Source organism: Triticum dicoccoides, chromosome 2A (genome assembly GCF_002162155.2).
Source record: "Triticum dicoccoides isolate Atlit2015 ecotype Zavitan chromosome 2A, WEW_v2.0, whole genome shotgun sequence".
In the NCBI taxonomy this organism is placed as follows: Eukaryota; Viridiplantae; Streptophyta; class Magnoliopsida; order Poales; family Poaceae; genus Triticum; species Triticum dicoccoides.
Window position 1 is genome coordinate 195,226,539 of NC_041382.1, and position 26,994 is coordinate 195,253,532.

Here is a 26,994-nt window from a genome sequence, read left to right on the forward strand (position 1 = left end):
TCGCCAATCGGTTGGTCACCTCATAACCATTCGGCCGCCCCGCGCGTTGCCATTGGTTGGTTTCCTCATCACCACTCGACCCTTCGCGCGTCGCCAATCAGTTGGTCACCTCATAACCATTCGGCCGCCCCGCGCGTCGCCATCGGTTGGTCACTTCATCACCACTCGGCCGCCCCGCGCGTCGCCACTCGGTTGGTCACCTCATAACCACTCGGCTGCCCCACGCGTCGCCACTCGGTTGGTCACCTCATCACCACTCGGCATCCCCCAGTGGGTGACTTAGCTGTGAATCTTTTTCGCCTTAGTCCAAGAAATCCTACCGAGTGATGAGTCAGCCTCTCACTCGGGGGCTTAGCGGCGAATCTTTTTTGCCTAAGTTCAAGAAATCCTACCGAGTGATGAGTCAGCCTCTCACTCGGGGGCTTAGCTGCGAATCTGTTTCGCCTAAGTTCAAAAAATCCTACCGAGTGGAGAGCAAACCTCCCACTCGGGGGCTTAGCTGCAGTCCAGTACTCGCCTAAGTTTGAAAAAATCCTACCGAGTGGAGAGCAAACCTCCCACTCGGGGGCTTAGCTGCAGTTCAGTACTCGCCTAAGTTTGAAAAAAAATCCTACCGAGTGGAGAGCAAACCTCCCACTCGGGGGCTTAGCTGCAGTCCAATACTTGCCAAAGTGTTTGAAATCCTACCGAGTGGAGAGCAAGCCTCCCACTCGGAGGCTTAGTTGCAGTCCAAGGACTCGCCTAAGTAGCCAAAATCCGACTGAGACAAGAGCAAACCTCTAACTCAAGGAGCTGCATCACAAGTATAATGTGTGCTCCATCCCTATCCGCAAGGACACCGAGACGAAGGTCGACTGTCACCATCGCCTCGTCACCACTCGACCACTCACGCGCCTTTAGACATCTAAGTCATTTTACATTCTGTTATTTCTGTCTTCCTGAGTGTCCCGTAATTCACACATCACGTTCACTCGGAGGCCACGCCACCGAGTGTACCTCTATGCTCGGCTGCTTATTTTCACATACTTGCTTAGTACTGGTTATGTGACTCCCGAGTCCAACTTCCATTTTTTCGCATACATCATTCACGAACACCATGTGTCGTTCTTCATTTCGAGTTTGCATCGGTCCTCCGTTGCTGCAACTTAGTCGAAACACTACACTTTCGTTTTATTTGAGCGATTATTCCAATGAGTTCAATCGGATCTGTCGCTTCGACAAGTTCGAACGGATCCTTCGCTCTTTCAAACTCTTGCTGGTTAACCAGCAAGCCCCTTGCACTCCTAGAGGGTGTCTATGGGTGTTATTCACACAAATCATGTCAGCACACATCAAATTTCCTCGAGAAATTATTTCGTTGGCTTGTGTCATTTTTTACACAAGTTACACGATCACTCGACGGCCCTATGCGCCAACTTCATCGCTGCTCGGACTTGGTCACCATACCGGTCCCAGCGCACCACAACACCGACCTTGTCGCTCTGTTGACTTCAAACACATCCGGTCAACCCCTCTGCGGAATCCTCTTCATCGTATCAATATTATAGACCTCATCAGGCATGAGACAGATATGTCCCTTTTATAATCAAACTTCACACTTCACTCCTTTACGAGTTTGCCTCTTTCGAGCATCACTCGGAAGCTTCTCCTCATCTTTTCCCGAGTCCGACTCAATGAATTGCAAATCATCCATTCAAAACTATATTTCTCATATTCCGACATGTCCATTGTCGAAGCCTGTAGTACGCTCAGGGGCTACGCCGCACTCGGGGACTGCATCTCATTTGGAATGACACTCTCCTGAGTGGTCGAGTACTTCATCACCAGTCGGATCCTTCACTTCAACAAGCGCATTCAATCCGCCACTTTGACAAGTTTTATAATCACTCAGGACGCTCTGCGTGCCATCTTCATTCCTACTCAAACTCAGTTGTCATGCCAGTCTTGTTGCATTGCAACTACACTACATCAACCTCATCATTGCATTAGCTTCAAAAGTATCTGGCTAACTCTTTTGAAGACAATTTCAGCCACTTGGCTAGACATGCAATCTTTCACTCGGCTGCCCCGTGCGTCGTCACCTGGCCACGCCACGCGTCGTCACTCGGCCACCCCGCGCATCACCACTTGGCTGGATACGCATTCCTTCACTCGGCCACCTCGAGCATCCTCACTCGGCCATCCCGCACGTCACCACTCAGTTGTGCACGTCTTCACCACTTGGCCGCTCCGTGTGTCGCCTCTCGGTTGTGCATGCCTTCACCACATGGCCGCCCCGCGCATCACCACTTGGATGGACACGTAGTCCTTCACTCGGCCACCTCGAACATCCTCTCTCGGCCGTCCCGCACGTCGCCAGTCAGTTGTGCACGTCTTCACCACTTGGCCGCTCCGTGCGTCGCCTCTTGGTTGTGCATGCCTTCACCACACGGCCGCACCGCGTGTCACCACTTGGCTGGACACGTAGTCATTCACTCGGCCACCTCGTGCATCCTCACTCGGCCGCCCCGTGCGTTGCCACTCAGTTGTGCACATCTTCACCACTCGGCCGCTCCGTGCGTCGTCACTCGGTTGGTCACCTCATCACCACTCGGCCGCCCCGCGCGTCGCCATCGGTTGGTCACCTCATCACCACTCGCCCGCCCGCGTGTCTCCATCGGTTGGTCACCTCATCACCACTCGGCCGCCCCGCGCGTCGTCACTCGGTTGTGCACATCATCGCCCCTCGGCCACCTCGCGCGTCACCATCAGTTGGACATGTCTTTACCTCTACACCCCCAGCATGGGAACGACTAAGTTACTCATATGATCAAACCTCATATCACACCCTGTAGCAAGCTTACCTCTTTCGAGCATCACTCGGGGGCTACGCTCAGCCATTGGCCATGCTGCCCTCAGGGGTTACGCCCATTCGATCAACCCATTGATCACATCAGGAGTACCTTTCTGACCATACATGCTCGTTCCGCCGAAAATTTATAAGGGTAGGTACCGTTCACTCGGGCGATCGTCCAAGTCATTTATTGAAGTCATCTTCAGGACTGCAAAGGGTGAAACGATGGTACTCTATGGATACACTTGGCCCTTATCCTAGGCTCCAAGGCGTTAGTTTCACAAACTTGGACTCAGAGATGGCATGCGCTGGTGTTCCCCCGGGATGATGAGTGGCATCTCTCCAGAGAGTCAGCCCACACACTAGCCTCGCCACTCGGGTTTCATGGCATGTCGATGTCAGACCACTAGTCTATCTCCTCCGGGAGACATAGAATGCCACTAAGTTTTTCCTTGCAGTCAACATACCCAGATCAGTTGGGAAGCACGTCCACTCGGACAAATACCCCTTTCACACAAAATCTAACGGTCAATATAAGAAGTACTACTGGAACGACCACTCCCTGGAGTGTTCAGCTTTTTTCTATAGTCGGCAGTTTCAAAGCCGAGTTCATTCACCGTGCCGAGAGCACGAAGATTCACGTGCTTGACCAAGTTACAGGCTGAATTTATTCCGTGCCGAGTGCACGAAGATCAGTCCGACTGACTCAGCTCCAGGCTGAGCTTATTTACCATGTAAAGCGTCTGAAGATGCATCCGATTCACTCAATTTCATCCTAAAAGATATTTACCGTGTCGACTGCATGGAGGTTTACCAGGAGACTTAAACCCTCTGCCCGACTCATCTAGTCCGACAGAGGCTCGGGGACTACACCCAGTGGGTGCACTCAGCGTGCCCCCACTGGAAGAGAACTCAGAAAGAAACATTTTTGCTCGGTCAAGACCAGCTCCAGATCACTCAAGTATTACTCGACTTCCGAGTCGAGGAGAAACAAGCTAGACCAATACCATATTCTCAAGTACTACTTGACCTCTGAGTCAGAGAGGAGCAAGTTCAATCGGTACCGGCCAAGAAGATTTTTACTTTTCTCAGACCCCCGCCGACTGCCCGCAGTCGACGGCGGTCTCGGAGACTACACCCAGTGGGTGCACTCAGCGTGCCCCCACTGGAGTAATCTCCACTCGGTACGACCTGACCAGTCCGAGTGATGAACAACAAACAAACAAGTTCTAAAGGCTCCCATCGGCTACCAAAAAAAATTTCTATAAGGTGAGTTTAACGCTCCTCTGTGGACCTGTCTTGAGCCTTATTCTAGGACTCAAAGCGTGAAACTCATAAGTTTGATCAAGAACCGACTCGTATTGACGTTCCTCCGGGATAAGAATGGCATCTCTCCAAGAGAACAGTCCATGCGTCAATCTTGTTGCCCGGATTTAATGACACATCCATACTCTGAGCACAAGTTAACCTCTTCCGAGAGATGATCGAATGTCACCAAGCTGCTCCTCGTGGGCACTTACCCCAGATCAGTCGGGAAGCACAGTACCAGAATCCATTGAGATTTTGTTCAAACCTAGGTTGTCTAAAAGCACGATGACAAGTACCGAGTATTTCCGTAATCACTCGGACCAAATTGTGTCTTTCACGAACTCGTTCTACAAAATCGCAATCGATTCGGGGGCTAATGTTGGGGATACACATAATAGGTAGGCCCACGAATGGTCAAAATATCATAAAGCATGGGGTCCACACAACATGTGGGTCCAGATAAATTTTATACAGGCATACTATCCACTCGGACAAGCAGCATACTATCCACTCGACCAAGCAGCATACCATCCACTCGACCGTACGACTCACTCGGATATACGAAGACCAGCAGACAGCAAAGCAGTCGGCATCATTCTCATAGTGAGGGCTTGGTAGTGGGCTGGTATTATGGCATTCATACCCCACTTTGCAACATAGGAGGTGAGGGGGTGGCGCACTCTATATAGGCCACCCCCACCACTAGATGAGGGGTTTTTTTCTTCCACACCTCTCTCTTTTCACCATTAGTCTCAGGACTTAGCTCAGGCATGGGATCCGTTCCCTTCTCTCACACATTGTAATCTCTGGATACATACTCAGATAATACAAAGCCTCTCCGGAGCACGAGACGTAGGGCTGTTATCTCCACCGTGAGAGGCCCGAACTCGCTAAAACCACCATGTTACCCATATGCATCTCGATAGATCATGCTCCGTTACCCTATACCTTATTATTGTCGGAATCGTTCCCACGACAGGACCGATGTGTACCAGTGATATTTTAGAGTGTAGATTCACTTATTTTGCTCCGTATGTAGTCACTTATTAAAATCCCTAGAAAGAGCTATATTTAGGAACGGAGGGAGTATATATATATATATATATATATATATATTTATATATATATATATATATATATATATATATATAGGGTGGGTCTATTATGATAACACCCCTTAAGAGTCTTATTCTGCACATCCATCTCTTATTCTAATAACACTCTCAACCCGCACCCACACAGCCAGCCGAGCCATCTAAAACAAACCTCACCAACCCCGCCCACACACCCCATCTCCCTCCTCCTCTGCCACGATTACCCTCCCCCAGATCCACCTTCTTCTCTTCCAGGGTGCATCGTCCCATCCCCATTGGGTTTCTTCCCACATCGACGCCGCTTCACCCCCAACCCGCTTCTTGCCCCACCGACGCCGCCCCATCCCCATCCGGCTCCTCCCACGCCAGTTCTGCCGCTGCCAGGCAATGACGTTCCCGCGCCCAACTCCTCCTCCTCCCCGTGGTCATGGCGCCACCACGTCCCGTCCGGTGCACTTGAATTTTTCTTTTGCAGTTCATTGTGAAAATCCTTGGCGCTGCCCACGCCCCGCCTTTTCCTGCTACTTCGTTTGCGGCGAGGACGGCTTCCTCTCTCTGCCATGTCAAGCTCCGACCTCCACTACCTGCGCCCGGAGTGCAAACTCCCTTCGGCGAGGAGCGAGGTCCAATCCTAGCGGGCACGCGATATTGTTCGATGCGCGTGGCCGTGCAGTGCAGTTGATGCCCCGTGTGCAGCTCACTGACGTGGTCCGATAGAAAATTTGGTTTTGTGCGATTCCAGTGCAGTGTGCATCATCTAGTTCCACCTTTTCCTCACTTCTCGCCGACGTATATGGCCTAGGTGGTGCTTTCTATTGACCGTGAGCGTCGTGCACATGGCACATGGCCCATCGCCCCCGACCCTCAGGGGTTTAATATAATTTCACAGTGAAAATGTTTATGTACTTTTTTACAAATATATGTGCAGTTTGTTGTAAATCCCTCTATGGTTCACTTTGTGAAAAAGAGAGAGAAAATAATTACATCGATATTGTAGTGCGACTTTGGTTGCGCGGCGGTGCACTTTTAGTGGTTATGCAGTGCCGGGTGTACACACATGCACTCCGTTTAAACATCAATTTTCTTGCGAACACACCTCAATTGTATGTCAGTGTGCCCCTTAGTGGTTCACTTTGTAAAAAAATCCCCATGGGAGGTTCACTTCTTTTTTTGATGCAATTTGTTTTGTTTGTGGGACGATTGAAAAAGGTAGTTCAATCCATTTGTGTAGCAGATCATTACCCCTCTCTATGAAGTGCAATTTGTTTCGTGTGTCTCAAAATTCAGTGGACCACATCAACACCTGCAGTGCGTTTGATCCTCGGATGTGGTTCACTTTTTAGAGTGATGTTGTTTGCTCGCCGCAACATGAAAGTGCGAAAAAATTAAGCGAACCAATAAGATAGTAATGTGGTTCACTTTGATATATGTCGTGGTTCACTTGCCCTTGTCTCTGTGGTCCACTCTCGTTAATAAAAAAGTTGAAAAAAAACAAAAACTCGACCGACAAAAGAAATTATGCAGCTCGCTTGCCCATCCGATGCAGTGCGGTTTTCATTCTGAATCAGTGCGGTCGGCCGTATGATGTTGTTCATCCCGAAGCGCAAAAAAATTATTACGAAAGCGAAAAAAGTAATGCGGTTCACTTCTTGATAGTGTTGTGGTTCATTTACACCCGATGTGAATTGCACTCTACTTTCTCGTCCTTAAAAAAATTACGTTTGAATAAAATAAACCATGATGTTCTCTAACATGTCTGATGCAGTGCGGTTTTCAGTCGGATGAAGTACCCACGTCGATTTGGGTGTCGCGAAAAAATAGAGTGTCCGCATTTCTGTAAATTTAAAACTGCTCTTAAATCGTAAGGAATTAGGGAGAGTGTTCTACATGAAAAAGTTGTGTATCGTCAATATCTTTCCAACGGCATATCATCTGAATCATTTCGACAACCGATTTGTAAAAATTTCGCGAAAAACGGCCGCTGTCACTCGTCGTCCATCGTACGATTTTTAAAATTAACTTAAAACCGTGAGGAATCTCAAAAACATTTCAACATATGAAAGTTGCATCTCATCCATAGCTTTTCAACGGTATATTACACGCCTCATTTTGACAAACGGTTAAAAAACTGGAGCGAAAACAGTGCCGAAAATTAAAAAAAAATAAAAAACAGAATTCCGCGATTTAGTAAATTTGAAATTTCTCTTAAACCGTAACGAATTAGAGAAAACAATAATTATGAAAAAGATGCGCCTCAATGATATCTATCCAACGGTGTATCATTTGCCTCATTCTGACGAGCGGTTTAGCAAAAAACGCAAAATAACGCTCGCTGCCACTCATTGTGGGCCGCATCGTTTTTGAAACTGCTCTTAAACCACGGGGAATCTCGAAAAGTGTTCAACATGGCAAAGTTGCGCCTAATCCGTAGCTTTCCAACGATATATTACACGCCTTGTTCCGATAAACGGTTAAAAAATTAGAGCGAAAACAGTACCAAAAAACACTACGCGCAGTTTTTTCCGACGCGAATTTCACTAGTCTCTATAATGCAGTGCTCTTGCTAAAGAAAGTGCAGTGCCCTCGCGTTGAGCATGCAGTGCGGAAGTGTTATCAGATTAACTATTCTGATAATATTATCAGAATAGACGGGCTATATATATAGGGTCGCGCTATTCATCACCCTGGGTGAGGAATAATTATTCTTCACCCCCCCCTCTATTTTACCATCAATGCACCGTAATTTTATGTTCCATAAGTTTTTTCTTATTTCCGACTCAAAAAGGGACCGTAAGAAAATATATAATCGCCGTAAAAAATATTTTATGTTATATAAAATTACAAACGTAAAAACATAGTCTAAAATATACATAAACTGCAAATTTTCTTGTTTTTATGACCTATATTTTTATTTTCTTATGTAAAATTTTACATAGTGAATCAATATGAATGTAACTATTTGAATTCCAAACGTAATTTGTTTATGAAGTGATCGTAAGATTACCTCGGGTGAAGAATAACTTATTCTGCACCCTGGGTGATGAATAGCAACACTATATATATATATATATACCACACAAACACACACACACACAGAGAGCGCTATCTTTTGACACTTATAAATTCAAAACTACCATCTGGTTAGAGTCATCACTCTCACTTATCAGCTGTTTCTGCTCGTGATAGCTGTGGTGTTTGCCTACCACGAGGCGTACGTAAACACCAGGGTGCGCAACTTGGTGGGGTACTCACTCGCTCTCATCATCGCAAGCACATTTTTAGAAACTCAGTGTTATGAATCATTAAACATTGACTGCTCAATTCCACTCTCCTGCGTCGTAGCTGGATCTTGAGACGTCGGGAAGATGTGGACTTGCGACCTTCATCGGCATGTGTATAATTTTGGCGGTGTTCGGCATCGCGGAAGGTCACATAGAAGGTGCCATGACCGGTGACCTGTCCTTGATGGGCCCGGAGTTCATACACGTGCCATTTCTTGTGCCAAAACATACAGGGTTTTCATACTAGCTAGGGAGTTTGTTTCTGTGCAGGAGACATTTCCTTTTCTTTGATGAATAGTAGATAGTAATTTGATATAATTTGTTTGGATCTAGTCATTTTCTGCTGGCACGGCTGCCTCGGGCGCAATAACGTCGGCCCTGAGGCTCATTAGGAAAGCGGCTTTTGAGAAATCCAGAGGCGGCCTTCGCAAGGGAGCTAGTATGCCGCATCAAACCCCCAATTCATTCGCTGAGTTTCTACTAGCTATGATGGTTTATCCACCCACCTGTGCTGCTCCTCACTCATACAAGTTGTTAGAGTTGTGTGTCGAATATTATTGTACAAGGTACGTAGGTTACAGTTGCACTTGGAGTCGTACGGTGTGTAGACATGATATGAAGTCGTGTACAAGTAGGACACTTGTATCCTAGGCCTAGTAGAGCATCTACAGCCGGACCTCTCAAACCCGCCTCATATGCCCGGACGAGCCGCCCGTCCAATTCCCGGTCTCGATTTTTTGACCCAAACAGGCCCCTCAAACGACCCTCAAACGCCCGGGCTGACCGGCACCCCCATATCCAGCCCAAATATGGGGCGGATATGGGGGCGCCTGGGCACGCCTGCCACGTCGGACCCGACAGCCCGACCCCATCCCAAATTGCACCAAATCCACCAAACCCTTCCTCCTCCTCCTGCCGCCCTCCAACCATTCCCGTGCCCAGACCCTCGCCATCCTCCACTCTTACTCCCAATCCTCACCTCCGGTCCCGATCCACCGCCGGAGATGTCGTCCACCCCGACCCACACCGCTGCGACGGAGACGTGGTCTGCCTCGTCCATCGCGACGTGATTTCATCGGCAACAACTTGCAAGGCAGAGAATGTCGCCCGCAAGTTGTGGCGACGCCGACAATGAGAGGGAGGTGGCAGCAGCATTGCACGGAGGTCTGGACATGGCGGAGCAGCTGTCTCCTCTGCTGCGCCCAGATCCCCGCACCCCTTCCTTTTGAGTGCCTACGCGGATTACGCTGTCCGACCCCCTTGGAACATAGGATGACCCGACCACCGGCTAGGCCATTCCAGATTGCTTTCTGCCCACGCAGATGCCAGCGGTCGACGTGTGTGTGACTCCCCGCAGCTTGTTCAGACACGGATGAGCACGTGCTCCGGCAGTGCCTGGGTTGCCCTCAACATGTTCGACGGAATGACCGAACAAGTCGATGCATTTTCTTTGCTCATGTCCGATCATATTTTAGCATAGACCACTGGTTAATTTTGCTCATGATGAATGCTTGCAAATCTTAATCATGTAGGAGGTGTTCTTGTCAAACATGATCAATGACAATGAAGATCCGACCGAAATGGAGTATGAATTGGAGGCCACCACCGCATTTGAAGTGGGGACAAAAGCCGATCCCAACCCGAGCAAGAAGAAGAAGACCAAGATGTCGAAGGCAAGAGGTCTGGCATTCTCAAGATTTGAGGACATCTTGTTGGTCAAAGTTTGGTTGGCCATAACGATGGATCCAATATGCGGCACCGAGCAAAAGGGGAACACTGTTGGGAACGTAGTAATAATGCAAAATTTTCCTACGTGTCACCAAGATCAATCTAGGAGATGCTAGAAACGAGAGAGAGAGAGGGAGTGCATCTTCATACCCTTGAAGCTCGCTAAGTGGAAGTGTTACAAGAACGCAGTTTGATGGAGTCGTACTCGCGGCGATTCAAATCGCGGAAGTTCCAATCTAGTGCCGAACGGACGGCGCCTCCGCGTTCAACACACGTACATCTCGAGGACGTCTCCTCCTTCTTGATCTAGCAAGGGGAGAGGATAAGTTGAGGGAGAACTCCAGCAGCACGACGGCGTGGTGATGGAGGAGCTCGTGGTTCTGCGGCAAGGCTTCGCCAAGCACTACAGAAGAGGAGGAGGAGTTGGAGAGGGGGAGGGCTGCGCTAGGGGAAGGGTATGGCTGCCCTCCCACCCCCTCACTATATATAGGGGAAGGGGAGAGGGGGAGCCCAAGGGTTTCCCCTAGGGGGCGGCGGCTAGGGCAGATTGGATCTCCCTAGGGAAACCCTAGGGAGACTTGCCCCCCAAGCCAAGCAGGTGGAGACGCCCCACCTCCCGAAGTAACATGGGAAAAGGGTGTGGGGGTGCATAACCCCTTAGTGGGCGGGTTTTCCCCCTCACCTTGGCCCATGAGGCCCTGCAACACTTGTCGGGGCTCCCGAAACACCTTTTGGTCATGTTGGCCATAGCTTGGTACCCCCGGAACACTTCTGGACTCCAATACCCTTCGTCCAATATATCGATCTTCACCTCCGTACCAATCCAGAACTCCTTGTGACATCCAGGATCTCATCCGGGACTCAGAACTACCTTCAGTAACCACATACTATTCCCGTTACAACTCTAGCATCACTAAACCTTAAGTGTGTAGACCCTACGGGTTCGGGAACCATGCAGACATGATCGAGACACCTCTCCGGTCAATAACCTATAGCAGGATCTAGATACCCATATTGGCTCCCACATGTTCCACGATGATCTCATCGGATGAACCATGATGTCGAGGATTCAATCAATCCCGTATACAATTCCCTTTGTCTATCGATATGTTACTTGCCCGAGATTCGATCGTCGATATCCCCATACCTTGTTCAATCTCGTTACCGGCAAGTCTCTTTACTCGTTCCGCAATGCATGATCACGTGACTAACTCTTTAGTCAAACTGAGCTCATTATGATGATGCATTACCGAGTGGGCCCAGAGATACCTCTCTGTCATACGGAGTGACAAATCCCAGTCTTGATTTGTGCCAACCCAATAGATACTTTCGGAGATACATGTAGTGCACCTTTATAGTCACCCAGTTACATTGTGACGTTTGATACACCCAAAGCATTCCTATGGTATCCAGGAGTTGCACAATCTCATGGTCTAAGGAAACGATACTTGACATTAGAAAAGCTCCAGCGAACGAACTACACGATCTTGTGCTATGCTTAGGATTGGGTCATGTCCATCACGTCATTCTCCTAATGATGTGATCCCATTATCAACAACATCCAATGTCCATGGTCAGGAAACCATAACCATCTATTGATCAATGAGTTAGTCAACTCGCGGCTCACTAGGGACATGTTGTCATCTATGTATTCACACATGTATTGCGGTTTCTGGTTAATACAATTAAAGCATGAACAACACACAATTATCATGAACAAGGAAATATAATAATAACCATTTTATTATTGCCTCTAGGGCATATTTCCAACAGTCTCCCACTTGCACTAGAGTCAATAATCTAGTTACATTGTGATGAATCGAACACCCATAGAGTTCTGGTGTTGATCATGTTTTGCTCGTGGAAGAGGTTTAGTCAACGGATCTGCGATATTCAGATTCGTATGCACTTTACAAATATCTATGTCTCCATCTTGAATATATTTACGAATGGAGTTGAAGCGACGCTTGATATGCCTGGTCTTCTTGTGAAACCTGGGCTCCTTGGCAAGGGCAATGGCTCCAGTGTTGTCACAGAAGAGAGTCATCGGGCCCGACGCATTGGGGATAACTCCTAGGTCGGTGATAAACTCCTTCATCCAGACTGTTTCCTGTGCTGCCTCCGAGGCTGCTATGTACTCCGCTTCACATGTAGATCCCGCCACGACGCTTTCCTTGCAACTGCACCGGCTGACTCATCCCGACTCTTTTTTTTATTTGGGCCTTTTGTCTCACTTTTTTATGGCCTCCCTTTTTTTAGTCTAGAGTGTCATCCCGACTTGTGGGGGAATCATAGTCTCCATCATCCTTTCCTCACTGGGACAATGCTCTAATAATGATGATCATCACACTTTTATTTACTTACAACTCATGAATTACAACTCGATTCTTAGAACAAAATATGACTCTATATGAATGCCTCCGGTAGTGTACCGGGATGTGCAATGACTCATGAGTGACACGTATGAAAGACTTATGAACGGTGGCTTTGCCACAAATACAATGTCAACTACATGATCATGCATAGCAATATGACAATGATGGAGCGTGTCATAATAAATGGAACGGTGGAGAGTTGCATGGCAATATATCTCGGAATGGCTATGGAAATGTGATAATAGGTAGGTATGGTGGCTGTTTTGAGGAAGGTATATGGGTGGTTTATGGTACCGGCGAAAGTTGTGCGGTACTAGATAGGCTAGCAATGGTGGAAGGGTGAGAGTGCGTATAATCCATGGACTCAACATTAGTCATAAAGAACTCACATACTTATTGCAAAAATATATTAGTTATCGAAACAAAGTACTATGTGCATGCTCCTAGGGGGGTAGATTGGTAGGAAAAGACCATCGCTCGTCCCCGACCGCCACTCATAAGGAAGACAATCAATAAATAAATCATGCTCCAAGTTCATCACATAACGGTTCACCATACGTGCATGCTACGGGAATCACAAACTTTAGAACAAGTATTTCTCGAATTCACAACTACTCAACTAGCATGGCTCTAATATCACCATCTCCATATCTCAAAACAATCATCAAGTATCAAACTTCTCATACTTTTCAATGCACTTTATATGAAAGTTTTTATTATATCCCTCTTGGATGCCCATCATATTAGGACTAATTTCATAAACAAAGCAAATTACCATGATGTTCTAAAGACTCTCAAAATAACATAAGTGAAGCACGAGAGTTCAACTATTTCTTCAAAATAATACCACCGTCGTGCTCTAAAAGATATAAGTGAAGCACTAGAGCAAATGACAAACTACTCCAAAAGATATAAGTGAAGATCAATGAGTAGTCGAATAATTATGCAACTATGTGAAGACTCTCTAACATTTAATAATTTCAGATCTTGGTATTTTATTCAAACAACAAGCAAAACAAAAGAAAAGAAAATGACGCTCCAAGCAAAACACATATCATGTGGTGAATAAAAATATAGCTCCAAGTAAAGTTACCGATGAACGAAGACGAAAGAGGGGATGCCTTCCGGGGCATCCCCAAGCTTAGCCTCTTGGTTGTGCTTTAATATTTCCTTGGGGTTCCATGGACATCCCCAAGCTTAGGCTCTTGCCACTCCTTATTCTATAATTCATTGAGTCTTTACCCAAAACTTGAAAACTTCACAACACAAAACTTAACAGAAAACTCGTAAGCTCCATTAGCAAAAGAAAACAACACAAAACTTAACTGCAATGAACTCATTCTTTATTTATATTGGTGTTAAACCTACTGTATTCCAACATCTCTATGGTTTATAAACTCTTTTACTAGCCATAGATTCATTAAAACAAGCAAACAACACACGAAAAACAGAATCTGTCAAAAACAGAACAGTCTGTAGTAATCTGTAACTAACGCAAACTTCTGGAACTCATAAAATTCTCAAATAAATTGGTGGACTTGAGGAATTTGTCTATTAATACTCTGCAAGAATAATCAACTAATAGCACTCTCCAGTAAAAAATGGCAGCTAATCTCGTGAGCGCTAAAGTTTCTGTTTTTTTACAGCAGGATCACATAAACTTCCCCCAAGTCTTCCCAAAGGTTCTACTTGGCACAAAAACTAATTAAACATAAAAACTCAATCATAAAAGAGGCTATATAAATTATTTATTACTAAACAGGAACAAAAATAAATTTGGGTTGCCTCACAACAAGCGCTATCATTTAATGCCCCTAGCTAGGCATGATGATTTCAATGATGCTCACATAAAAGATAAGAATTGAAACATAAAGGGAGTATCATGAAGAATATGACTAGCACATTTAATTCTAACCCACTTCCTATGCATAGGGATTTTGTGAGCAAACAACTTATGGGAACAATAATCAACTAGCATAGGAAGGCAAAACAAGCATAACTTCAAAACTTTAAGCACATAGAGAGGAAACTTGGTATTATTGCAATTCCTACAAGCATATATTCCACCCTCATAATAATTTTCAGTAGCATCATGAATGAATTCAACAATATAACTATCACATAAAGCATTCTTTTCATGATCTACAAGCATAGAAATTGTATTACTCTCCACATAAGCAAAATTCTTCTCATTCGGAATAGTGGGAGTATCATAAGAAACTCGAATACTATAAATTGTTTCCATATTAGAAGAGTAATGTTCAGAAAAGGGGTAATCATAATCATGACAAGTTTTATAAATATAATCATCACTACTTTTTTATAGCATACGTGGCATCACAATAATCATCATAAGTAGCAACTTTGTTCTCATCATAATCGATTGAAACCTCTTCCAAGATAGTGGAATCATCACCAAATAAAGTCATGACCTCTCCAAATCCACTTTCATAATTATCATAATAATATTCAACATCCTCCAAAATAGTGGGATCATTACTTCCTAAATTTGACACTCTTCCAAACTCACTTTCATCAATATAATCATCATAAGTAGGAGGCATGCTATCATCATTATAAATTTGCATATCAAAACTTGGGAGACTAAAAATATCATCTTCATTAAACGTAGCATCCCCAAGCTTGGTACAAACATTAATTGCAGCAAATATATTCTCAAAAACATCATCTTCATCAAACATAGCATCCCCAATCTTGGGCCTTTTCATATCATAAGCATAATCACTCTCATCATCAATAGTATGGATAGCACCAATAGTATAGCAATTATCATATTCTTCCAAGCAAGTGCCAAAAAAATTTCAAGATCATAAGAAGTATCATTATCTTCCCAATCATAATCATCACAACAAGCAATAGGCATAACGAGATCATCATCAAGTGCATCATCTTCCACAATTATATTTTGATGAGGCACAACAGTAATAGGAGCAGCATTATTTGGGAGAGATATCTTTTTACCTCTCTTCCTTTTTCTTTTCTTCTTCTTCACCACATCATGTGTGGGTTCAATCCTCTTTTTGGAGCACCTTATTAATGAGATTGGTTGAATAGAAGGCTCCTCCTCGTTACCTGATTCATCATAAGAAATAATAGGAGGATATTGGGAAGCCTCTTCCCTTTCATTAGTATTCTCTTCATCTTCTATTTGTTTTATTTTCTTTATGTAGTTGGCAATATAAGATTTTTCAATATAATTCACCACACAATACATATAAATTTCCTCTAGATCAAAACCAAGAAGTTTATCATGGGCAAATACTGGAAGATAGTTAGTTATACGTTTCATTTCTTCATAACCCATAAGCAAACTAAGTTCATTATGATGTGCAAGATAAATCAAGTCAACACAATTTTTGGAAACGATTAGATCATGAAACAATTTGCATCGGATGGTTAAATGACCACGTTCATTGCAAAGTTCACAAGTACGGCCAAGAAAATTTAAATTTTCAGCACAAACATCTAGCCTTTCTTGCAACCATTTAGTTTCTAAGTACTTATGCCTCTTGCAAAATATATCTTCCCTAATTGGTGTGTACTTGCAAACTCTATGCACTCCACAAAAATCGACATGCTTATAAGAGACATTTTCATCATAACTAGTGCAATCATCATTAGTACTATGGATATTCAAAGAGTTCATACTAATAATATTGCAATCATGCTCATCATTCAAAGATTTAGTGGCAAACATTTTAATGCATTCGTCTTCTAACACTTTGGCACAATTTTCCTTTCCATCATACTCACGAAAGATATTAAAAAGATGAAGCGTATGAGGCAAACTCAATTCCATATTTTTTTGTAATTTTCTTTTATAAACTAAACTAGTGCTAAAACAAGAAACAAAATATTCGATTGATCTAAAGATATACCTTCAAGCGCTAACCTCCCCGGCAACGACGCCAGAAAAGAGCTTGATGTCTACTACACAACCGTCTTCTTGTAGACGTTCTTGGGCCTCCAAGTGCAGAGGTTTGTAGGACAGTAGCAAATTTCCCTCAAGTGGATGACCTAAGGTTTATCAATTCATGGGAGGCGTAGGATGAAGATGGTCTCTCTCAAGCAACCCTGCAACCAAATAACAAAGAGTCTTTTGTGTCCCCAACGCACCCAATACAATGGTAAATTGTATAGGTGCACAAGTTCGGCGACGAGATGGTGATACAAGTGCAATATGGATAGTAGATATAGGTTTTTGTAATCTGAAAATATAAAAACAGCAAGGTAACTAATGATAAAAGTGAGCACAAACGGTATTGCAATGCGTTGAAACAAGGTCTAGGGTTCATACTTTCACTAGTGCAAGTTCTCTCAACAATAATAACATAATTGGATCATATAACTATCCCTCAACATGCAACAAAGAGTCACTCCAAAGTCACTAATGGCGGAGAAAAAATGAAGAGATTATGGTAGGGTACGAAACCACCTCAAAGTTATCCTTTCTGATCTATCTATTCAAGAGTCCATAGTAAAATAACATGAAGATATTCTTTCCGTTCAATCTATCATAGAGTTCGTACTAGAATAACACCTTAAGACACAAATCAACCAAAACCCTAATGTCACCTAGATACTCCAATGTCACCTCCAGTATCTGTGGGTATGATTATACGATATGCATCACACAATCTCAGATTCATCTATTCAACCAACACAAAGAACTTCAAAGAGTGCCCCAAAGATTCTACCGGAGAGTCAAGATGAAAACGTGTGCCAACCCCTATGCATAGGTTCATGGGCAGAACCCGCAAGTTGATCACCAAAACGTACATCAAGTGGATCAATAGAATACCCCAATGTCACCACGGGTATCCCACGCAAGACATACATCAAGTGTTCTCAAATCCTTAAAGACTCAATCCGATAAGATAACTTCAAAGGGAAAACTCAATCCATTACAAGAGAGTAGTGGGGGAGAAACATCATAAGATCCAACTATAATAGCAAAGCTCGCGATACATCAAGATCGTACCAACTCAAGAACACGAGAGAGAGAGAGAGAGAGAGATCAAACACATAGCTACTGGTACATACCCTCAGCCCCGAGGGAGAACTACTCCCTCCTCGTCATGGAGAGCACCGGGATGATGAAGATGGCCATCGGAGAGGGATTCCCCCCTCCGACAGGGTGCCGGAATGGGTCTAGATTGGTTTTCGGTGGCTACGGAGGCTTCTGGCGGCGGAACTCCCGATCTATTGTGTTCCTCGAAGTTTTTAGGGTATATGGGTATATATAGGAGGAAGAAGTATGTTGGTGGATCTCCGGGCTGTCCACGAGGCAGGGGGGCGCGCCCAGGGGGGTGGGCGCACCCCCCCCCCCACCCTCGTGGGCAGCCCGGGACTCTCTTGGTCCATCTCCGATACTCTGTGGGCTTCTTCTAGTCTAAAAATAAGTTCTGTGAAGTTTCAGGTCAATTGGACTCCATTTGATTTTCCTTTTCTGTGATACTCTAAAACAAGGAAAAAAACATAAACTGGCACTGGGCTCTAGGTTAATAGGTTAGTCCCAAAAATCATATAAAATAGCATAAAAATGCATATAAAACATCCAAGGTTGATAATATAATAGCATGGAACAATAAAAAATATAGATACGTTGGAGACGTATCATGGAGCGCTGGAGCTTGCATACCTTGTCAGCATTCTTAGGATCGACAAACCTTCCGGCTGCATCATATAAAATTGTTCCTTAAGGAAACCATTGAGGAATGCCGTTTTGACATCCATTTGGCATATCTCATAATCGTAGAATGCGGCAATTGCTAACATGATTCGGACGGACATCAGCTTCGCTACGGGTGATAAGGTCTCATCGTAGTCAACCCCTTGAACTTGTCGATAACCCTTAGTGACAAGTCGAGCCTTATAGATGGTCACATTACCATCCACGTCAGTCTTCTTCTTAAAGATCCATTTATTCTCTATGGCTTGCCGATCATCGGGTAAGTCTGTCAAAGTCCATACTTCGTTTTCATACATGGATCCTATCTCGGATTTCATGGCTTCAAGCCATTTGTTGGAATCCAAGCCCGCCATCGCTTCTTCATAGTTCAAAGGTTCACTATTGTCTAACAACATGATTTCCAGGGCAGGGTTGCCGTACCACTCTGGTGCGGAACGTGTCCTCGTGGACCTACGAAGTTCAGTAGCAACTTGATCCGAAGTTTCATGATCATCATCATTAACTTCCTTTCTAGTCGGTGCAGGCACCACAGAAACATCTTCCTGAGTTGTGCTACTTTCTGGTTCAAGAGGCAGTACCTCATCAAGTTCTACATTCCTCCCACTTACTTCTTTCGAGAGAAACTCTTTCTCTAGAAAGGATCCATTCTTGGCAACAAAGATCTTGCCTTCGGATCTGAGGTAGAAAGTATACCCGATAGTTTCCTTAGGGTATCCTATGAAGAAGCATTTTTCCGACTTGGGTTCGAGCTTTTCAGGTTGAAGTTTCTTGACATAAGCATCGCATCCCCAAATTTTCAGAAACGACAGCTTAGGTTTCTTTCCAAACCATAATTCATACGGTGTCGTCTCAACAGATTTTGACAGAGCCCTATTTAAAGTGAATACGGCAGTCTCTCAAGCATAACCCCAAAATGATAGCGGTAGATCGGTAAGAGACATCATAGATCGCACCATATCTAATAGAGTCCAATTACGATGTTCGGACACACCATTTCGCTGAGGTGTTCCAGGCGGCGTGAGTTGTGAAACAATTCCACATTTCCTTAAGTGTGTTCCAAACTCGTGACTCAAATATTCCCCTCCACGATCTGATCATAAGAACTTTATTTTCCTGACACGTTGATTCTCTACCTCACTCTGAAATTCCTTGAACTTTTCAAAGGTCTCAGACTTGTGTTTCATTAAGTAGACATACCCATATCTACTTAAGTCATCAGTGAGGGTGAGAACATAACGATAGCCACCGCGAGCCTCAACGCTCATTGGACCGCACACATTAGTATGTATGATTTCCAATAAATTGGTTGCTCGCTCCATTGTTCCGGAGAATGGAGTCTGGTCATTTTTCCCATGAAGCATGGTTCACACGTATCAAATGATTCATAATCAAGAGACTCCAAAAGTCCATCTGCATGGAGTTTCTTCATGCGGTTGACACCAATGTGACCAAGGCGGCAGTGCCACAAGTATGTGGGACTATCATTACCAACCTTACATCTTTTGGCATTCATACTATGAATATGTGTAACATCACGTTCGAGATTCAATAAAAATAAACCATTGACCAGCGGGGCATGACCATAAAACATATCTCTCATATAAATAGAACAACCATTATTCTCGGATTTAAACGAGTAGCCATCTCGCATTAAACGAGATCTTCATACAATGTTCATGCTCAAAGCTGGTACTAAATAACAATTATTGAGGTTTAAAACTAATCCTGAAGATAGATGTAGAGGCAGCGTGCCGACGACGATCACATCGACCTTGGAACCATTCCTGACGCACATCATCACCTCGTCCTTTGCCAGTCTCCTCTTATTCCGCAGCTCTTGTTTTGAGTTACAAATATGAGCAACCGCACCGGTATCAAATACCCAGTAGCTACTACGAGTGCTGGTAAGGTACACATCAATAACATGTATATCATATATACCTTTGGTGTTGTCGGCCTTCTTACTCGCTAAGTACCGAAGGAAATATGCCCTAGAGGCAATAATAAAGTTGTTATTTATATTTCCTTATATCATGATAAATGTTTATTATTCATGCTAGAATTGTATTAACCGGGAACTTAGTACATGTGTGAATACATAGACAAACAGAGTGTCCCTAGTATGCCTCTACTTGACTAGCTCGTTAATCAAAGATGGTTAAGTTTCCTAGCCATGGACATTTGTTGTCATTTGATGAATAGGATCACATCATTAGAGAACGATGTGATGGACAAGACCCATCCGTTAGCTTAGCATAATGATCGTTCAGTTTTATTGCTACTGCTCTCTTCATAACTTATACATGTTCCTCTGACTATGAGATTATGCAACTCCCGAATACCGGAGGAACACCTTGTGTGCTATCAAATGTCACAACGTAATAGGGTGATTATAAAGATGCTCTACAGGTGTCTCCAATGGTGTTTGTTGAGTTGGGATAGATCGAGATTAGGATTTGTCACTCCGTGTATCGGAGAGGTATGTCTGGACCCTCTCGGTAATGCACATCACTCTAAGCCTTGCAAGCATTGTGACTAATGAGTTAGTTGCGGGATGATGCATTATAGAACGAGTAAAGAGACTTGCCGGTAATGAGATTGAACTAGGTATGAGGATACCGACAATCGTATCTCGGGCAAGTAACATACCGATGACAAAGGGAACAACGTATATCGTTATGCGGTTTGACCGATAAAGATATTCATAGAATATGTGGGAGCCAATATGAACATCTAGGTTCTGCTATTGGTTATTGACTGGAGACGTGTCTCGGTCATGTCTACATAGTTCTCTAACCCGTAGGGTCCGCACGCTTAACGTTCGGTGACGATCGGTATTATGAGTTTATGTGTTTTGATGTATCGAAGTTTGTTCGGAGGCCCGATGAGATCGGGGACATGACAAAGAGTCTCGAAATGGTCGAGGCGTAAAGATCGATATGTTGGAAGGCAGTTCCGAGTGATTCAGGTATTTTTTGGAGTACCAGAGAGTTATGGGAATTCGTATTGGGCCTTAATGCGCCATACGGGAAAGGAGAGAAAGGCCTCAAGGGTGGTCGCGCCCCTTCCCCATGGACTGGTCCGAATTGGGCTAGGGAAAGGGGGCACCCCCTTCCTTCCTTCCCCTTCTCCCTTCCCTTTTTCCTATTCCATGTGGGAGGTGGAATCCTACTAGGACTAGGGAGTCCTAGTAGGACTCCACACTTTGGGCGCGCCCTATGAGGGTGGCCTCCTCCTCCCTCTATCCTTTATATACGTGGCCAGGGGGCACCCCATAGACACACAAGTTGATCATTGATCTCTTAGCCATGTGCGGTGCCCCCTCCACCATAAGCCACCTTGGTCACATAGTAGTGGTGCTTAGGCGAAGCCCTGTTCCGGTAGCATCATCATCACCGTCATCATGATGTCGTGCTAACGAAGCTCTCCCTCAACACTCAGCTGGATCGAGAGTTCGTGGGACGTCACTGAGCCGAACGTGTGCAAATCATGGAAGTGACATACTTTCAGTACTAGGATCGGTCGATCGTGAAGACGTACGACTACATCAATCACGTTGTCATAACGCTTCCGCTTACGGTCTATGAGGGTACATAGACAACACTCTCTCCTCTCGTTGCTATGAATCACCATGATCTTGCGTGTGCGTAGGAATTTTTTTGAAATCACTGCGTTCCCCTACGGTGGCATCAGAGCCAGGTTTATGCGTAGATGTTATATGCACGAGTAGAACACAAAAGAGTTGTGGGCGTGGGTATATACATATTGCTTTCCGTCACTAGTTGTTTCTTGATTCGGCAGTATTGTTGGATGAAGCGGCCCAGACCGACATTACGCGTATGCTTACACGAGACTGGTTCTACCGACGTGCTTCGCACACAGGTGACTGCTGGGCGTCAGTTTCTCCAACCTTAGTTGAATCAGATTCAATGAACAGGGTTCTTTCTGAAGATCAAAAAGCAATCACTATTCCGCGTTGTGGTTTTTGATGCGTAGGTAAGAACGGTTCTTGCCCAGCCCGTAGCAACCACATAAAACTTGCAACAACAAAGTAGAGGACGTCTAACTTGTTTTTGCAAGGCATGTTGTGATGTGATATGGTCAAGACATGATGCTAAATTTTATTGTATGAGATTATCATGTTTTGTTAAAGTTATCGGCAACTGGCAGGAGCCTTATGGTTGTCTCTTTATTGCATAAGATGAAAGCGCCATATAATTTCTTTACTTTTATCACTATGTGATAGCAATAGTTGCAAAAGCAATAGTTGGCAAGACGACCATGTGACGACACATTGATAAACATCAAGATGATGGAGATCATGGTGTCATGCCGGTAATGATGGAGATCATGATGGTACTTTGGAGATGGAGATCAAAGGCACAAGATGATGATGGCCATATCATGTCACATATTTTGATTGCATGTGATGTTTATCTTTTATGCATCTTATTTTGCTCAGTACGACGGTAGCTTTATAAGATGATCCCTTACTAAAATTTCAAGGTATAAGTGTTCTCCCTAAGCATGCACCGTTGCGACAGTTCTTCGTGCTGAGACACCACATGATGATCGGGTGTGATAAGCTCTACGTTCGCATACAATGGGTGCAATCCATTTTTGCACATGCAGAATACTCGGGTTAAACTTGACGAGCCTAGCATATGCAGATATGGCCTCGGAACACTGAGACCGAATGGTCGAACGTGAATCATATAGTAGATGTGATCAACATAGAGATGTTCACCATTGAAAACTACTCCATCTCACGTGATGATCGAACATGGTTTAGTTGATATGGATCACGTGATCACTTAGATGATTAGAGGGATGTCTATCTAAGTGGGAGTTCTTAAGTAATATGATTAATTGAACTTAATTTATCATGAACTTAGTCCTGATAGTTTTTGCATATCTATGTTGTAGATCAATAGCTTGCGATGTAGCTCCCTGTTTATTTTTTGATATGTTCCTAGAGAAAAATAAGTTGAAAGATGATAGTAGCAATGATGCGGATTGGGTCCGTGATATGAGCATTATCCTCATTGCTGCACAGAATAATTATGTCCTTGATGCACCGCTAGGTGACAGACCTATTGCAGGAGATGCACACGTTATGAACGTTTGACAAAGCTCAGTATGATGACTACTTAATAGTTTAGTGCACCATGCTTTACGGCTTAGAACCGGGACTTCAAAAATGTTTTGAACACTAAGATGTTCTAAGAGTTGAAATTGGTATTTCATACTCATGCCCATGTCGAGAGGTATGAGACCTCTGACAGTACTTTGCCTGCAAGGTGGAGGAGAATAGCTCAACCAGTGAGCATGTGCTCAGATTGTCTGGGTACTACAATTGCTTGAATCAAGTGGGAGTTAATCTTCCAGATAAGATAGTAATTGATAAAGTTCTCTAGTCACTATCACCAAGTTACTAGAACTTAGTGATGAACTATAATATGCAAGGGAATACGAAAGTAATTCCCAAGCTCTTCGCGATGCTGAAATCAGTGAAGGTAGAAATCAAGAAATAGCATCAAGTGTTGATGGTTAACAAGACCACTAGTTTCAAGAAAAGGGTAAAGGGAAAGAAATAGGAACATCAAAGAATAAAGGCAAGCAAGTTGCCACTCCCATGAAGAAGCTCAAAGCTAGACCCAAGCCTGGAACTGAGTGCTTCTACTGCAAAAGAAATGGTCACTTGAAGTGGAACTGCCCTAGATACTTGGCGGATAAGAAGGATGGCAAAGTGAACAAAAGTATATATTTGATATACATGTTATTGATGTGTACTTTACTAATGTTTATAACAACACCTCAGTATTTGATACTAGTTCAGTTACTAAGAGTAGTAACTCGAAACAGGAGTTGCAAAATAAAGAGAGACTAGTTAAGGGCGAGGTGATGATGTGAGTTGGAAGTGATTCCAAGGTTGATAAGATCACCATTGCACACTGCCTTTACCTTCGGGATTAGTGTTGAACCTAAAATAAATGTTATTTGGTGTTTGCGTAAAGCATAATATGATTGGATCATGTTTATTGCAATATGGTTATTCATTTAAGTCAAGGATAATTTTTATTCTGTTTACATGAATAAAACCTTCTGAGGTCATACACCCAAGGTGAATGGTTTATTGAATCTCGATCGTAGTAATACACATATTCATAATATTGAAGCCAAAAGATGCAAAGTTAATAATGATAGTGCAACTTATATGTGGCACTGCCATTTAGGTCATATTGGTGTAAAGCGCTGCAACCTCTTGAGCATTGCGTTAGTTTTCCCTTGAAGACGAAAGGGTGATGCAGTAAAGCAGCGTAAGCATTTCCCTCAATTTTTTAGAACCAAGGTATCAATCCAGTAGGAGACCACGCGCGAGTCACCTTGTACCTACACAAACAAATAAGAACCTCACAACCAACGCAATAAAGGGGTTGTCAATACCTTCACGGCCACTTGCAAGAGTGAGATCTGATAGAGATGATAATAATAAGATAAATATTTTTGGTATTTTTATGATATAGATTGAGAGTAAAGATTGCAAAATAAAATAGATTGGAAACTTGTATGATGGAGAATAGACCCGGGGGCCATAGGGTTCACTAGTGGCTTCTCTCAAGATAGCATAAGTATTACGGTGGGTGAACAAATTACTGTCGAGCAATTGATAGAAAAGCGAATAATTATGAGAATATCTAGGTATGATCATGTATATAGGCATCACGTCCGTGACAAGTAGACCGACTCCTGCCTGCATCTACTACTATTACTCCACACATCGACTGCTATCTAGCATGCATCTAGAGTATTAAGTTCATAAGAATAGAGTAACGCCTTAAGCAAGATGCCATGATGTAGAGGGATAAACTCATGCAATATGATGTAAACCCCATATTTTTATCCTCGATGGCAACAATACAATACGTGTCGTTTCCCTTTCTGTCACTGGGATCGAGCACCGCAAGATTGAACCCAAAGCTAAGCAGTTCTCCCATTGCAAGAAAGATCAATATAGTAAGCCAAACCAAACAGATAATTCGAAGAAACTTGCAAATATAAACCAATCATACATAAAAGAATTCAGAGAAGATTCAGATATTGTTCATAGATAAACTTGATCATAAACCCACAATTCATCGGATCTCGACAAACACATCGCAAAAGAAGATTACATCAAATAGATCTCCAAGAGAATCAAGGAGAACTTTGTATTGAGATCCAAAGAGAGAGAAGAAGCCATCTAGCTACTAGATATGGACCCGAAGGTCTGAGGTAAACTACTCACACATTATCGGAGGGGCCATGGAGTTGATGTAGAGGCCCTCCGTGATCAATGCCCCCTCCGGTTTAGCTCTGGAAAAGGCCCCAAGATGGGATCTCTTGGGTACAGAAGGTTGCGGTGGTGGAAATAGGGTTTTGTGGTGCTCCTGGATGTTTTGGGGGTACGTAGATATATATAGGAGGAAGAAGTAGGTCGGTGGAGCAACGAGGGGCCCACGAGGGTGGAGGGCGCGCCCAGGGGGGTGGGCGTGCCCGCTTCCTCGTGGCCTCCTCGATTGTTTCTTGACGTCCACTCCAAGTCCCCTGGATCACGTTGTTCCAAAAATCACGCTCCCGAAGGTTTCATTCCGTTTGGACTCCGTTTGATATTCCTTTTCTACGAAACACTAAAATAGGCAAAAAAATAGCAATCTGGGCTAGGCCTCCGGTTAATTGGTTAGTCCCAAAAATAATATAAAAGTGTAAAATAAAGCCCATTAACATCCAAAACAGATAATATAATAGCATGGAACAATCAAAAATTATAGAAGCATCCCCAAGCTTAATTCCTGCTCGTCCTCGAGTAGGTAAATGATAAAAACAGAATTTTTGATGTGGAATGATTCCTAACATATTTCTCAATGTAATTTTTCTTTATTGTGGCATGAATGTTCAGATCCGAAAGATTCAAGATAAATGTTTAATATTGACATAAAAATAATAATACTTCAAGCATACTAACTAAGCAATCATGTCTTCTCAAAATAACATGGCCAAAGAAAGTTCATACCTACAAAATCATATAGTTTGGTCATGCTCCATTTTTGTCACACAAGAATGCTCTCATCATGCACAACCTCGATGACAAGGCAAGCAATTGTTTCATACTTTAGTAATCTCAGACTTTTTTCAACTTTCACGCAATACATGAGCGTGAGCCATGGATATAGCACTATGTGGAGAAGACAAAAAGGAGAAAGTCTCACATCAACACGGCTAATCAATGGGCTAGGGAGATGCCCATCAATTGATGTCAATGCAAGGAGTAGGGATTGCCATGCAACGGATGCACTAGAGCTATAAATGTATGAAAGCTCAACAAAAGAAACTAAGTGGGTGTGCATCCAACTTGCTTTCTCACGAAGACCTAGGGCACTTGAGGAGGCCCATTGTTGGAATATACAAGCCAAGTTCTATAATGAAAAATTCCCACTAGTATATGAAAATGACAAAACAAGAGACTCTCTATCATAAAGATCTTGGTGCTACTTTGAAGCACAAGTGTGGAAAAAGGATAGTAGCATTGCCCCTTTTTTATTTTTTATTTTTGGGGGGCCTTCTTTTTTTGGCCTTTTTCTTTTTTTTCTTTGTTGTGGGACAATGCTCTATTAATGATGAT

The 26,994-nt window shown here is 43.8% G+C and overlaps 1 pseudogene; it reads left to right on the forward strand.

Annotated features, from left to right (window-relative positions):
* The window catches only part of LOC119357780, a 104,510-nt pseudogene that overhangs the window by 52,909 nt on the left and 24,607 nt on the right, over positions 1–26,994 (forward strand).